The following is a 15625-nucleotide window of genomic DNA, read 5'->3' as shown; positions in this document are numbered from 1 at the left end:
ACTGGAAGAACTACCTGGAAGCCCTCAGCCTCCTCAGCCGGACCGGCAGGGATATCTGGGGGCACCATCTCGGGGGCGTGGAGGCGCCGCGCCGCGCGGGTATCTCTTAAAGCAGAAATGTTAACACCCTCTTAACCGCGGCGGTAGGGATGGTGGGCCCAGAAGTGTTGCCGGGTAAAGGGCTCCCCGCTTCCGCCGCAGGAAGCCGCCTGAGGGGGCGTCCGGAGGAACCCCAGGCCGCGGCCGGCCGGGGCTGGTCAGTTGGCACTAGTGGAAGGTGAGAAGCAGGACTGGGGCCGGGGTGGCCGCGACCCGCCAACGGGGCGGGACCCCTGCTCAGAGGTGGGAGGGTGCGTGTCCTGCTGACGGAGAGAGCCGGGAGTCACGTTTTACCACCACATCAACGGATCAGTCAAGATAGAATGCTGGGCTTGGCGAGGCAGCGCGGGGGTCCTAACGGCTGCGCGGCGCGGCGGGCGGAAGCGCTGTCACTCCAGGTCGCGGCGGCCTGGGACTAGCGCGGAGGCTCGGGTGGCCGAGAGATGGGCGGTTGAGCAGAGCTTACCCGCGGTTGCCGGTAGGCATGGTCGTTACGCAGCGCTGCCCCTGGGATCTGCAGGAGGCCGGGAACGCGGATCCGAGCTGGGGTCGTGTAGAGGCGGAGGTTACGGGAGCAAGAGGCCCGCGGTTCTGCCGAAACTAGCAAGTAACCTCCTGGCATTGGGAGAATTATTTATTTACTGAGCACCTACTATGCTCCAGCACTGCTTAAGGCGCTGGGATCCCACAGTGAACAGGGTGGGCAAACACCCCGCCCTCCTGGACCTTACATTCAGGCAACAGACAAGAAAATGCATAGGTTTATAATAATATGACATACAGTGATCAGTCTTATTAAGAAAAGCATAATAGAACTGTGAAATAGAGGATTGTATGTTAAGGTGGGACTGGGGAAGAGGTCATTCAGAGAAAATCTTTCCAAGGACGTGTCCTTTCACCCAGATCTGAAGGAAATGAGGATGCCTTGGATGGTCCTAGCAGAAAGAATGGGAGAACTGAACTGTTGTTTAGCCTTGAAATTTGTCTACCTGGAGCTTAAATGTTATGTAGATGGAATTATCTTTGTAGGTTTTAGCAAAAGGAGAATTGACGTTTTCTTAGCAAATTTTGTAATATTCATTCATCTACCACCAGATTCATGCAGTACTTTATTCCTGAAGTGTGAGAGAAAGGTTGGAAGACCAACTGCCTTTGTTATTAGTTTGGCAAAATTAATTTTTAGTTCATTACATATACTAAATGTAGAATTTCCACTGGTTTACAGGAAGTCTTAATCTGAGTTCATTTTTGCAGATAAGTAAAAACCTCACTTTTTAAGAAAAGTGCATTTATTTTAATTAAAGTAATAGGGTTTTTTTGGGAGGGGCCGGGGGCTTTGTTTGTTTTCCCAAATAAGAATAACCTGAAGGCAAGAACTAGTGACAGGAAAGAAAAGAGATGGTTCTAGGAACTGAGAAAGGTAACAGGATATGAAAAGGAAAAAGTAGTAAGGATGATGTGAAATAACCAAAAGAACAATCTGTTCTCATTCTCCTCCTCCTCCTAATAAACTCAGGAAACAGTACTTGTGCTTCAACATTCCACATCTCAACTGATTTTCCAAAACTACCCATCCTAGTCAGGAGACTAGGTAGAAGATAAAACAGACGCAGACTTGATAACTAGTTAAGCAGAATCATAGCTCACTAGCAGTTTAAGCTAAGATAAAACTTTAAGGAGGCAGCTTGTTTCAAATATTTTTAACTTTATATGGCAAAGTAAGCCACATTAAAATCATGGAGTTTTATGGCAGCAAGGTCACCTACTCTAACCCTGTTCATTTTGTGATAGGAAAATTGTGCTAGTTTTTGACCAAGCAATGATTCAATATATAGAGTTGCTGTTTTCGCCATAATCAGCTGTTTTTCCCTTTTCTCTCCCTAGAACCTTTAAATTGATAAAAATCCCACCCCCAACTATTGAACAAATGAAAAGATCTTTGTTGAGGACCCCTGAATTGACTTAACCTAAGATACCATTAGAGTTGTATGAGATTTTGCCTTCCACAAGTATTTGTTGGAGTGTCCTTTGGCCAGGAGACTAAGTCATATCTTCTTCTCTCAGGGAGCCTAATTAGATAGAGTGAATAAATAACAAGCTAATTAAAATTTACAGGAAGTTCCACTTGAAGAGGATTGAAGGGAGAGGCAATTCTTAGTAGAACAGAGAGATGGAGAACAACTAACAGTGTGAGTATTAAGATATCAAATTGGTTTGTCTTGATAACACGTGGGACATACTTAAGTGTGGTTAAAAAGACTTATAGCCAACAGACTTTGTACATGTCTACGTTTTGAAAATTCAGTTAATTAGCATTTGCTATTTGTGGTGTTTTGTGCTTAAATATGTATTATCAGAACAATAAGAACACTCGTGTTCATCATTACGATTGCAAACAGGTTTCATTAAAAATTATACGCAACTGGTTTTGAGGAAATCTTGAACCATGGCATTATAGATATAAAGAGTAACTGAATACACTCAGTTATAACTATTCTTACTGAGTTGACTCTAGAGTGTGAGTCATATTATTTGCAAAACATTGGTATAAAGATCCACAAAAACAATTGAGTAAGATGTCAGTTTTTAGAATGGGATGGGAGTAGGATAGGCATCTTCTAATAGTTAAATTACATGTTTCCTAAATGCAGTGACTAGGGGTCATACTTGGAAACACTTCACATAAACTGCTTCTCTGGAAATTCACTAGTATCTTGAATGGCTTGCATCTCTGACTTTCAGATTGTTTTCTTTGTGGATATTTTAATGGTCATTCTTAGGAAGCAGAGCTGGAAGAAAGGAAGCATTTGTTCTTCTCTCACATTTTCCAGAAGATACGTTAAAAAGTCAACACATTTTATAAGGAGAAAAAAGAAAATCTACAGTATAACAGTCATATAGTAATGAAACCTCCCAGTCTTCAGTAGCCTGATGCATGAGAGGTACCTGACAATGAGCTTCAAGCCTCCAGCAGGCGTCTCAGGATGGGTTTTGCCCCACCTAAAGATCGGAGCTAGGGCTTCAAGGATTATCCAAGATGGCCGCTCTAGCTTCGAAATGTGGTGGCAAATGGGGAGCTGCAGCTCAGGGTGAGGACGTGGTCAGCTGGAGGTCCTGGAGGTGGGATGCGGTTGGTCAGGCAGGGGTCCTGGAGGTCCGGTGTGTTTGGTGTAGTTGTGGGATCCTGGATGCCGGTGCAATCAGTAGGTCTGGGGTCCTGGTGATAGGGTGCAGTCAGTTGGTCTGGGGGTCCTGGCGGCAGGGAGCAGTCAGTTGATGTGAGGGCCCCAGAGGCAGGGAGTGATGGATTGGGCTGAGGGATCCTGGAGACAGGGCTCTGTCAGACTGGCCAGCGGTCCTATGGGGCCTGGCTGTTGTCTCAAAATGGCAGCAGCCACGTGTAATCAAACCTGCAGGTACTGTGACAATGAACTTCCAGGCAACAGCAGGCAGCTGGTGCTCCACTGGTGGTCAGCGATCAGTTTGCTGACTGTTGTTGGACGATCGGGAGGTGAACCTCGTGCATTGGGTGATGGATAGGTGTAAGGCAGGCGATGGACCGGCCAGAGGCAGGCAAATGGTAGATGATAGGCGCCTGACAGTGAGCAATCTACACTCAAAAAAGGCGTCGATATGCTGGCAGACTGCAGGTCATCACAGCAGACAAATGGGGTAAACACTAGGGAATTGATATGCAGCAAAAACTGCTTCACTAAGAAACAGATATCCTCTGCTTGAAACTGGAGTTACCACGGAGCGACAAGAAACGCAGCCTCCCTCTAGTCTGCCATCTTGGATCCCCAAATAGTCAACACATTTTAAAAGGCAGTATATTTATAGCTTGGTGTGGTTGTGCACGTTTGTAATCCCAGCTACTCAGGAGGCTGAGACAGGAGGATCTAAATTTCAAGGTCATCCTGGGTTGCTTGATGAGACTCTGTCCCAAAATAAAAAATTAAAAGGGCTGTGGGTGTACCTCAGTGGTAGAGCACCACCTGTGGGTTCAATCCCTAGCATGTGTGTGTATGTGGGGGGGGGGTATTTATATGACAATTTTAAGATGATTTTGAAAAGATGTTAGAGGAAGCCCCATAAAAGCAAATATGGGACATAGGAATTAGTCAAAAAGTGATCTTTTTTTGTGTGTTCATTTTTTTACCAACCAGGAGTGAAGTCCCTGTATCTTCCACCCACTCCCGCTCCCCACCCAAGTCTCCCTGGTACAGATCCAGACTTATCCTATTTATTTAATTTAATAATTAATCATAGCTATTCTCTGTTATTTCTGGACTTCCTGATTATGCCAAATTTTTTATTATTAAGGTGTCACCTGTTATTGTTGCTTTATATTAAAAGATTTGTATGCCTGTGAATCTCTCAATAATACAGAAATCAAGGGTAGAAATATGGTGAGAATTAAGGATAAAGTTTAAAAGTGTTTGTTGATACTGTTATTAGCAATTTTACTTGACAAAACTGTTTTGACATAGCCAAGTACAACTGATTATAAAAATTTGTCCGATATCATTACTAATTAGACAGATCAAGGGATTCAGAATCAAGAGGAATGAGGAGATATAGCTATAATACATAGTATGAAAAAGATAACCTTATATCATTATTTACCCATTGGATTTTAGTTTAGGTTCAAGAGGGGATCAGGAAAGAATAGAGATTTAGGACTTTTTTTTTTTTTTGGTGGTAGTGGGGATCAAATCAGTGCCTACCACATGCTAGGCCAGCACTCTAGCACTCTACCACTGAGCTATATCCCTAACCCTTTTAATTTTTAATTTTGAGATAGGGTCTCTCAATGTTGTGGAGGCTGGCCTTGAACTTGTGATCATTATGACTCAGCCTGCTGAGTAACTGGGATTACAGACGTGGGCACTTCGCCCATTTTATAGGGATATAGATATAGAAAACAAAACTAAAGATTTTCAAACATCCTTATTTTCTAGCCCTATATAATTCCTCAGCTTCATATGTTAAGGAAGAACATGCAGGTAAATTGACTTATAAATATGATTTGTATAAATCATGATGGGAATCAGACATATTGTTCTTTTATTCAAGCATTCTTCCTCTAATAAAACAACTTATGAGATAATAAGTAGCATTTCTTTTCTGGAAAGATGTAGTAGTCTCGATGACTCATTTATTCATTTGAATTGCTCAGATGACTATTATATGACAAGCCTGAAACTGCCCTCATAGAATTATATTCTAATGAAGAAAATGACAAATTCTAAAAAAAATAAAGCAACACAAGGGAATAGAAAATAGAAGGGCTGGAGGGGAGGAATTTACTTATTCTACTGCGATCAAGGATAGACTCTTTAAGGTGAATTTGATAGGAAACCAGAATGATGATAAGGAGTTAGCCATAAGAAAATCTGGAGAATCTGTGTTGCATCCATAGGGAATGGCATATGTGAAGATCATAGAGGGGTTCTTTCAAAGTTGCAGAGACTGGCCTTGAACTGACAATCCTCCTGGTAATGATTTAGTAGTTTAGAGCAGGGGTCAGCACGCTCTGAGTAAACAGCCAGAAAAAAGTATCTTAGATTTTGTGGACCAAATGGTTTGGTTCACAACTATTCAGCAGCTCTATGTGATATTATTAAAGCAGCCATAGACATTACATAAATAAATTATCATGAAGTCTTACTTATATTAAAAAAGGCAGACGTGACAGCAAAACACAAGCCATAAAAGGAAAAATGAATAAAATGAGGCTTATCAAAATGAAAAGCTTTTGCTCTGCAAAAACCCTGTGGGAGCTGGGCACAGTACTACACACGTGTAATCCCAGGGATTCACCAGGCTGAGGCAGCCTTAGCAACCTAGCAGGACCCTAAGGAACTTAGCAAGACCGTGTCTCAAAAAATAAAAAGGACTGGGGATGTGGCTTAGTGGATAAGCACCTCAGAGTTCAATCCTTGGTACTAAAAAACAAAAACAAAAACACACGCAAAATAAAATGAACTTTTTATAGGGTCATCTGGAAAAGACAAGCAGCAGAGAGAATATTTGCAAACCACGTATCCCCAAAGGACTCATGTATAGAAAATATAAAGCATTCTCAAAATTCAACAGTAAACTGTAATCATACTAGTGTGGTACTGGCATAAGGATAGATGTATAAATCAGTAGAATCAAACAGTTCAGAAATAAACCCCCTGTGTTGTGATATTTATGGATTACTTGATTTCATGTTATTTCCCAACCCCCTGTGTTGATTTTTGACAAGAGTGTCAAGACCACTTAATGGGGAAAGAATAGTGTTTTCAAATGGTACAGGGGCAGATTGATTGGACCCTTACCTCACACTATATACAAAAGTTAATTAAAAATGAATCAGATATATAGATTAGGAGCTAAAAATCATAAAGCTATTAGGAAAAAATATAGATATAAATCTGTGATCTTGTATTAGGCAGTTTTTCCTTAAGAGAAAAAAGCCTGAGCATCAAATGGAAAAATAGATATACTGCACATAATCCCAATTAAAAACTTTTCTTCTTCCAAAGACACCATCAAGAAAGTGAAAAGACAACCCACAGAATAGGGGATAATTATATTAAATCATGTATCTGATAAAGTACTTGTATTTAGAATATATAAAGGACTATTACAATGTAATAAAAATACAAACAACTCAAAGAGCCGAGAATAGAGCTCACTGGTAGAACACTTGGCCGATATGCGCGAGGCCTGTGATTCAATACCTTAGCACCACTGGTGGGGGAAAGAGAAGGATAAAGGATCTGAGAACATGGTGTTTGGAAGAAGATATACAAATATCCAATAAACATGAATAGATGCTCAATGTTACTAGCTGACAAGGAAATGCAAAGTACAACTACTGCAAAATACCACTTCAAATTCACTAGATTTTCTATAATTGAAAAGTCAGACATTAACAATTGTTGGCAAGGATGTGGAGAAATTGATCCTGGTATGACGGTGCATTGCTATAATCCCAGCTACTCAGCAAACAGACCAGAAGATCACAAGTTCAAAGACTTAGTGAGATTGTCTCTAAATAAAAAATAAAAAGGGATGGGGTTGTAGCTCCATGGTTTATACCCCTAAATTCAATCCCTAGTACAAGGGAAAAAAAAAAAAAAAAAAGGTGGACTGAGGTTGTGACTTAGTGGTAGAGTGCTTGCCTAGCATGTGTGAGGCACTGGGTTCAATTCTCAGCACCACATATAAGTAAATGAATAAAAATAAAGATCTGTCAACATTTTAAAAAACTTAAAAAAAAAACCCAAAAAGACAAAAAACTTGGATTCAGGTGCTCATTGCAGGATCATTCATAAGATTGGAAATACCAAACATCCATCAACTTATAATCAGATAAGTAAAATGTGGTATATCCATACAATGAAATATTATTCAGCAATAAAAAATGAAGGAAGTACTGTTACAGCTACAACATGGTTGAACCTTGAAAATATTACTCTGGGTAAAAGAAGCCAGTGACTAAAGACTGCATATTAATGTGATTCCACTAATGTGAAATAGGCAAATGCATGAAGGTAAAAGGTAGAGGTGATTAAACAACTTCGAATATACTAAAATCCATTCCAGTATACACTTAGAGAATGAATTGTAGAGTATGTATAGTATGTGGGTTTATATCTCAAAAGAGCTGTTATTTTTTAAAAATCCTAAAAAATTTAAAAAATGATAGTCAAAAGACATGAGCGGACATCACCACTCTTGTAATCCCAGCTACTTGGAAGGATGAGACAGGAAGATCATAAATTCAAGGCCAGCCCAGGCAATTTAGTGAGACCCTATCTCAAACTTTTAAAAAATGGGATTAGTGATGCACTCAGTGGTAAAGCACATGGTAGTATGTGCAAGGCCCTGAATTCTAAAGGCTCAGGACAGCAAAAAATAAGACCACTTCAATGAAATGTCACTTTGTATTTTACCAGAATGACTAAATTAAAAATATCAATCACATCAATTGCAGGTGAGGCTACAGAGAAACTAGATCATTTATACATTAATATTGAAAATATAAAGTGGTACAGTCATCTTAGTAAACACTATGGCACTTTCTTATAAAAGTAAGCGTATGACTCAGCAATTGCATTCTTGGACATTTATCCCAGAGAAACAAAAACACAGTCATGGGCTAGGGATGAAGCTCAGTGGTGGAGTGCTTGCCTAGCATGTATGAGACCTTAGGTTTGATCCACAGTAACAGGGGAAGGCATATAAACCCAAACACAGTCATACAAAAACCAACGCATAACTGGGCATGGTGGCTTAAGCCTATAATCCCAGCAACCCAGGAGGCTGAGGCAGGAGGATCACATGTTTAAAGCCAACCTCAGCAAGTTAGCTAGGCCCTAAGCAGCTCAGTAAGAATGTATCTCAAAATGAAAAAGTGGGGGCATGCAGCTGGGAACGTAGCTTAATGGTTTAGGGCTCCTGGGTTCAATTTCTGCACCAAAAAAAAAAATGAATGTTCAAAGGTTTATTTGTCATAGCCCCAAACTCCCAAACTGTAAGCATCATAAAGTCCTTTAACAGGTGAATGGTTAAACAAACTGGATACATTCATACTATAAAATACTAAGAAAAAAAAGAAATGAACTATTTATAAACTTAACAACTTGAATAGATTCCAACAAATGTGCTGAATGAAAGGAGCTAATCTCAAATATTGTATTATCCCATTTGTATAATAATTGTAAAATGACAAAATTATAGAGACAAATGACAGATTAGTGGTTCCTTGTGATTGAGGTTCAGGGAGAGATGACTACTAGAGGAAACATGATGGATTCTTCTGATACAGCTGTTCTGTGTCTTGATTATGGCAATATGAATGTACACATGCGACAAAATTGCAAAGAACCAAACCAGGTTTGATGGCATATGCCTGTAATCCCAGCTATTCCCCTGGGGAGCCTAAGGCAGGAGGACTGCAAGTTCTAGGCCAACCTGGGCAACTTGGTAAGACACTGTCTATAAATAAAAATAGAGTGGAACACAGTTCAGCATTGGAGCACTTGCTGAACATGCATGAAACCCTGGGAAAATCCCCAGTAATGGGGTTGAAAAATTGCCGAGAACTAAATAACACTCAAATGAGTGCATATAAAACTGTTAATATCTGAATTTAAGATGGGTGGCTTACATCAATAACCATTTCCTGTTTGTGATATTGTACTGTTATGCAAGATGATGCCATCAGGGGAAACTAGGTGAATATATGAGATCTCTGTATTATTTGTTTTTCTACATGTGGATTCACAATCATCTTGAATTAAAAGGAAAAATAAAACTACGGGCTGCATTTGACCCATGCATTTGCCTGTTGGATTCAAAAACAGGAAGGAGGGATTGTGGTACAGCAAAAAGAGTAGGAAATTCTGTTGGAGAGACAGGCTTGAGTCAGATCACTTTGGGCCTAAAGTTTATGAAGAGCTGTTTTAAGTCTTTATTCTACATATGATAGAAGGTCACTCCAGAGGGTTTTTTTTTTTTAATTTTTTTTAAATGTTGATAGGCCTTTTCTTTTACTCATTTACTTATACGTGCTGCTGAGAATCGAACCCAGTGCCTCACACATGCCAGGCAAGCTCTCTACCACTGAACCGCAACTCCAGGTCCCACTCCAGAGGTTTGACCAAGGGAGAAATATGATCAAATTTATGTTTCTGAGAGATCACTTTTGCTGTTAGTTAGACAATGGACTTTATGGGAGCAAACAAAGGCAGAGAGATGAGTTATCTTATGATTCCAAAGTAGAGATTATGGTGAGTTGGGTGAGTAACAGGGCTAGTAGAAGCAGTTGGATTCAGAAGACCGGACTTGCTAATGAGTTGGGGAGGGAGTGAAGGGAATACAGAAATCAAAATCAGTTCCTGTTTTGGGGTTAAGCCATTGAGATGGGAAAATTGTGGGGAGAACCAGTTAGAGGGGAGAACTGGGGCAGGAGCCTGGAGTGCTCTTCAGTTTGAGATTCCTGTTAGCCATCCAGGTGTAGACATCAAGTCCGCAGGTCAGAGATAAGGTCCAGGTTGCAGACTTGGAGTTGATATGGATAATAATTAAAGCCATAGGCCTTGAGAAAAACCCACAGAGTGAGCGTCAAAGAAAGGTATTTTGAGGATTGCAGCTTGAGGACACAGCAGCATTTACAAATGCTGAGAAAAGACAGTGAGAAAGTAGAAACTAGAACCAGGCACAGTGGCACATGTCTTTAATTCCAGCTACTTAGGAAGCTGAGGCAGGAGGCTCAAAAAAAGTTCAAGGCCAACCTGGACAATTTAGCAAGACCCTGTACCAAAATAAAACAAACAAACAAAAAACAGGATGGGGATGTGGCTTAGTGGTAGAGCAACCCTGGGGTTCAATCCTCTGTACTGCAAAAAAAAAAAAAAAAAAAGAACCAGGACAGATTGGTGTATTAAAAGCCCAAAGCCAAGCAAACAAGCAAAAGAATTTACTGAAACACAGAGGGAGTGGTCAGTTTTGTCACATATAATTGGGTTGAGGAAAAACAGTAGAGAACTGACATTTTGGTAAGATGAAGTTTCTTGACCTTGACTGGAGTTTTCAAACAAAGGTATAGGACAGAAGACATAGGGCATAGATTAAACAGAGAAATATTTAAGGAAATGGAGAAATTTTACTTTAGAAGGGAACATGAGCTTAGTTCAGTAGTAGAGTACTTGCCTGTCATGCTTGAGACCTGGGCTCAATCCTGAGCACTGCAAAATAAATAAATAGAAGCACAGATACAGGGGTTCTCATCTTGAGCAGTGCATAAATCAAGAGAATTATTTTTTTAATGACCATGGAGGAATGTGTGCATTATTATTATTATTATTATTATTATTATTATTATTATTTTTAATGAACTCCTTGATACCCATCACCATGCCTAAAAAACAGCCTTGCCGGGCATAGTAGCTATAATCTCAGCTACTAGAAAGGCTGAAGCAGGAAGATCATAACCTCAGCAAAGTAGCTCAGTGGTAAGAGTACTTGCCTAGCATGCTCGAGGCCCTGGGTTCAATCCCCACTACCACTAAAAGAAATAGAATCTTATAGGATTTGAAGATTTCCCTAACTTTTTGACTATCCCAGAAGTATCCACTTTTCTGCAATGTGAGAGCGAATTGATTTGGGAAGTAAAGCTTTGCAGAGCAGTGCTTAGGGTTTGCTTGAGATTATATCCTAACTTTAGCTTGAAACTAGTTACCTCAGTATGGACTTTTCCCTAGCTATGTTTATTTAGTTAGTAAATACAGGCAAGCAGAATAAGTACGGCTGGATTTAACCAAGGGTTGAAATTTTATCATGGAATATAACAGGAGGGAAGGAGTGCCAGAGAATTTCAATTTTATGCAAGGGAGTGTTAGAGTTGATCAATCAGAAAATTTAAATTGGGTGAAGTGAAAAGTCAAAACAGCAGGAGAGTGATGAGGCATGAAAAATTGATAGGCTTGATAATTTAAAGACTCTGTCTTTTTTTTTTGTACCAGGGATTGAACCCAGGGTCACTTAACCACTGAGCCACATCCCCAGCCTTTTTAAATATTTTATTTAGAGACAGGGTCTCACTAAGTTGCTTAGGGCCTTGCTAAGTTGTTGAGGCTGGCTTTGAAATTGTGATCCTGAGCCACTGGGATTATAGGCATAGGCCATTATGCCCATTGAGACTGCTCTCTATCAAATTTTTGGAGAAGCCAGTGACTCCAGAGACTGAGACTAACCTAAGCAATTTAGCGAGATCCTGTCTCAAAATAAAAATAAAAAGAACTGAGTGTGTATTCGGTGGTAGTGGCCCTGGGTTCAATACCCAGTATCAAAAACAAAGAAAGAAATCTTGGGAGAGGAAGTGATGGTGGTCAGTGTGAGATGCAAAAAGTGGAGTTTTGGGAAGGGTACATTTTTATTAATGACCAGGGCTAGGATGTTGCCATGGAGATAAGATGATTGGAAATGAGTGGACAAGAAACTGAGAGGCCAGTGTATTGTATTGGAGGAACTGTCTCCAGGAATGATGATAGTAGGAGTGGTTTAAAACTGAGAGAATGGGTCAGGTTTTAAAATCTTCAGGAAATGAGGGGAAGTGAGCCAGGTGATCAGCACAATTGTAATATCCTGATGGCATGAACTTCAAAGGAGTTGAGTTTTTGAGGGACTAATGGATGAGAAACAGTTTCAGATAGGCAATGAGGAACTTCATAAGAGTGGCAAATGACATGCTGAACCTGCTCTCTAATGTTTTCAGATGAGTGAGCTACTTGAAAGTATGAAGAAGGAATTCATGGGGTAAGGGGCATTTTCAGTGAATTTTGAAAGAAAAAGAATTTTCAGGGAAATAAACTTGGAAAGATAATTACAGGCAGGGGAAATGCTGTTACCAAAGCAGGAGCTGTTGCGTCCTACCCACGTCCGGTGCTTTTGGGAATCCAACTCCAGAGCCTGTTGCTGTGGTGCTAGTACCATCTTTGGTATTGCAAGATCTATTTGGCAGTAGGCCGCCAGGTGGCGGTGTATATCTTTGTGGCACCCCTCTCAATACTGGCTGTATTGTGGTCCAAGAGAAAAAAATGAAAGAATTAGCCTAAAAATAGCTGAGGTGAGACATGTGCCAAGCGGATTGCTGTATTTCATTAGGTCTAGGAGGTAAAACCCTCTGGAGAAGACAGTAAATTTGAAAAAAATTTAGGGAATAGATCAGGGAAAAAGTAAAAGGAAAGGCAGTGCCTGGAGTCAGGGGTACATGGTGGGCTTTAAGTAGAGGCCAGCCTTACTCCTTCACATCCCTAGTTTGCTTTCCCAGAGGAACTCACAAGTCAGGGAATTAAAGACACCCGTGGAACTAGAGTCACGGAATTAGAATTTCCCTAACCCCCGTAAGAAAGATTCCCCGGAGAAGATATGTGCCAACTTGATCAGAGGCTCAAAGGAAAACAATCTCAATGTGAAGGACCAATTCGGATGCCCATGGAGACTGTGAGCATCACTACAAGAAAAACGTCTTGTGGCAAAAGTTCTAAGACTTGGAATGGTTTCCAGAGGAGAATCCACAAAGGACACTGACTAGCCCAGGTCTTCTGAGGTGGTTCAACAGGTCGCTTCCATTGGTATTGAACCAGGAGTTGAGGATGAAGTCATGAATGCAGATGCTTAAAATTAACTATTTTAATAAATCTTCTAATTGTTTAAAGAAGCAGCAGCAACAGCCAAAAGGAGGAACCAAAGAGAAAGGAAGAGACTTGTAATCTTGTGGTGTAGGGTGGGGCAGAAGCACCCAGGCATTACTGAAAAAAAAGCTAGGAGCAATAATTTTCAAACATTCTCCCCCCATTTATTCCTAAAATAACTGAAAAAATGTGTACCCCCTTTACACATTAAGTTGACATCTAGAAAAAAATCTTTTATGTTTAAATTGCTTCTAGGGATTAACTTCTGCTGTCTGGTATATAGAAGACATGCATTCAGGCCACTGCTAGCCTTTCCAGGGCTTTTGTGCAAATTGGGAAAAGGTGCTTCTGTAGGGAAAAAACAGGTTTTCTAGGGCTGGTGCCCTTATGCAAAGAAACAAGTGCCCCATTCTCTGGCTAAGGAGCAGCCCCTTACCAGTGTGTTATAAACTGTGTTTTTCCTCTTTCTATTCTAAGAACTACACAGAAAAGTTTCAGCCTCCACTTGTTCCCCAGTCGGTGCAGTCATACACAAAGGCATTGCAGACTTTTAATTTTTTTTCTTTAAACTTTGGAATACAGACTTAGTTTATTTAACTTACGGAAATACAAACAGAAGTGTCAGAGCCTTTGTTCATGGCCCATGAGCAGATCAGACTTCTAAAAATGTCAAGTCAGGTGCAGTAGTGCATACCTATAATCCTGGCTACTCAGGAGGCCGAGGCAGGAAGATTGCAAGTTTGAGGCCAGCCCTGGCAACTTAGTGAGACCCTGTCTCAAAATAAAAAGTACTCATGATGTAACTCAGTGGTAGAATGCCTCTGAGTCCAACCCTAGTGCCCCCCACCAAAAGAAATAAAGAATCTCTATGCCAACCATCTTACTCTTTTTTTTTTGTTGTTGTTGTTGTTGTTGTTGTTGTTGTTGTTCCAGGAGTGAGGATGCCAGCCTGGGCAACATGGGGAAATCCTGTCTCAAAATAAAGAATACAAAGGGCTGGGGATGTAGTCAGTGTGGTTGAGTGCCCCTAGCCTCAATACACAGTACTGCCCCCCACAAAAGTTTAAGATGGATTAGAGATAAACCTTTATTTTCCAAAGAAGAAGTAATTAAAAGAATAGAGAATAAAAAAGAGTAAACCAGGCACATTCTTAAGAAAACCAGTTTTAGGAAAGAAAACACATTAAAATCCAAAATGTGGAAAAGTCCTTCAATTAAAAACAGGTATGTCAAGGCATGGTGACCCACACCTGTAATCCCAGTGACTCAGGAGGCTGAGGCAGGAGGATTGCAAGTTTGAGGCCAACCTCAGCAATTTAGTGAGGCCCTAAGCAATTTAACAAGGCCCTATCTCAAAAATAAAGAATAAAAAGGGCTGGGGATGTGACTCAGTGGTTAAGCACCTCTGGGTTAAATCCCTGGGTCCCAAAACAAAACAGGTATGCAAATTTGAAGTCTGTTAGATTAAAAAAAAAAAACTGGTGTCCAAACTAGTCAGAATTTTACATGTCGTATTTTATACTAAAAAAAGTAAAATTTTGAACCCGATATAGCTAATTATAAATCTTAAATTATTAAGTTCATTTTATGCTGTGAGGCTGGTATATGAAGGAGTATTTGTGGATTGGAAAAAGTGATATTTAGGGTAACGGGCATCCCAACCTGATCAAGGAGAATATAAAGCAATAGGTAAATTATATGGCCTGCTTAAATTGCTTCTTACATTCCCAATATTGCTGATCCAGCCATTTGGGCACGGGGAATAGTCATCGGAAAACAAATAGAAACTGAAACTGACATAACTATCTTAAAAGGATATAAAGATGAATTGCCTAGTGTCCAGAGTGGGAGTCATGGAGTTCCCCTGGGAAGTGATGTAGTCATCTAAATGTTGCTTCACTGATTTCCCAAGCTACATATGAAGAGAAATACCTTCTGGAAAGTCTGCCTGTGGAATAAGCTGTTATAAGACCTCTGGTTCAAGGTTCTGTGCTGTGTGAGACTCGGGATAATAATAATTTAGTATTTTAAAGTTTTACAAAGAACTTTAAAATATATTATTTAATCCTTCCATTAGTACAATGCCTATTATCACTCTATGTATAAACCTTAAAGCACAACTTGGCCAAGGTCACACAGTTTGTAAAAGACTTTCCACTTTATAGTGAGTAATTTCTAACATTTGAAGTTGCCCAATGTAAATCCGGTATTTGTACTGAAAAAAGCTATTGTGTGACTAAACCATAATACTTTATAACTTTTTTCAATATCAGTAGCAGATTTCCTTTACTAATTGTTTTATCCGTTATTAAATATTATTATTTTCATAGCTA

At 40.2% G+C, this 15625-nt stretch overlaps 1 protein-coding gene across 2 annotated transcripts in view; it reads left to right on the top strand.

Annotated features, from left to right (window-relative positions):
• The first annotated feature begins 217 nt into the window (after positions 1–217).
• SLC2A3 (solute carrier family 2 member 3) overlaps positions 218–15625 on the top strand; it is a 73144-nt gene continuing 57736 nt past the window's right edge. For both annotated transcript variants that reach the window (XM_079143148.1, XM_079143147.1), the window contains exons 1-2: positions 218–277; positions 2215–2288. The gene's annotated coding sequence lies outside the window, so the exon portion shown is untranslated. The remainder of the gene's footprint in view (positions 278–2214; positions 2289–15625) is intronic.

The sequence above is a fragment of the Sciurus vulgaris genome (genome assembly GCF_902686455.1).
Source record: "Sciurus vulgaris genome assembly, chromosome: 5".
Lineage (NCBI taxonomy): Eukaryota > Metazoa > Chordata > Mammalia > Rodentia > Sciuridae > Sciurus > Sciurus vulgaris.
The sequence above is the reverse complement of the archived record's forward strand: the minus strand, read 5'-3'. Positions and strand labels throughout refer to the sequence as shown.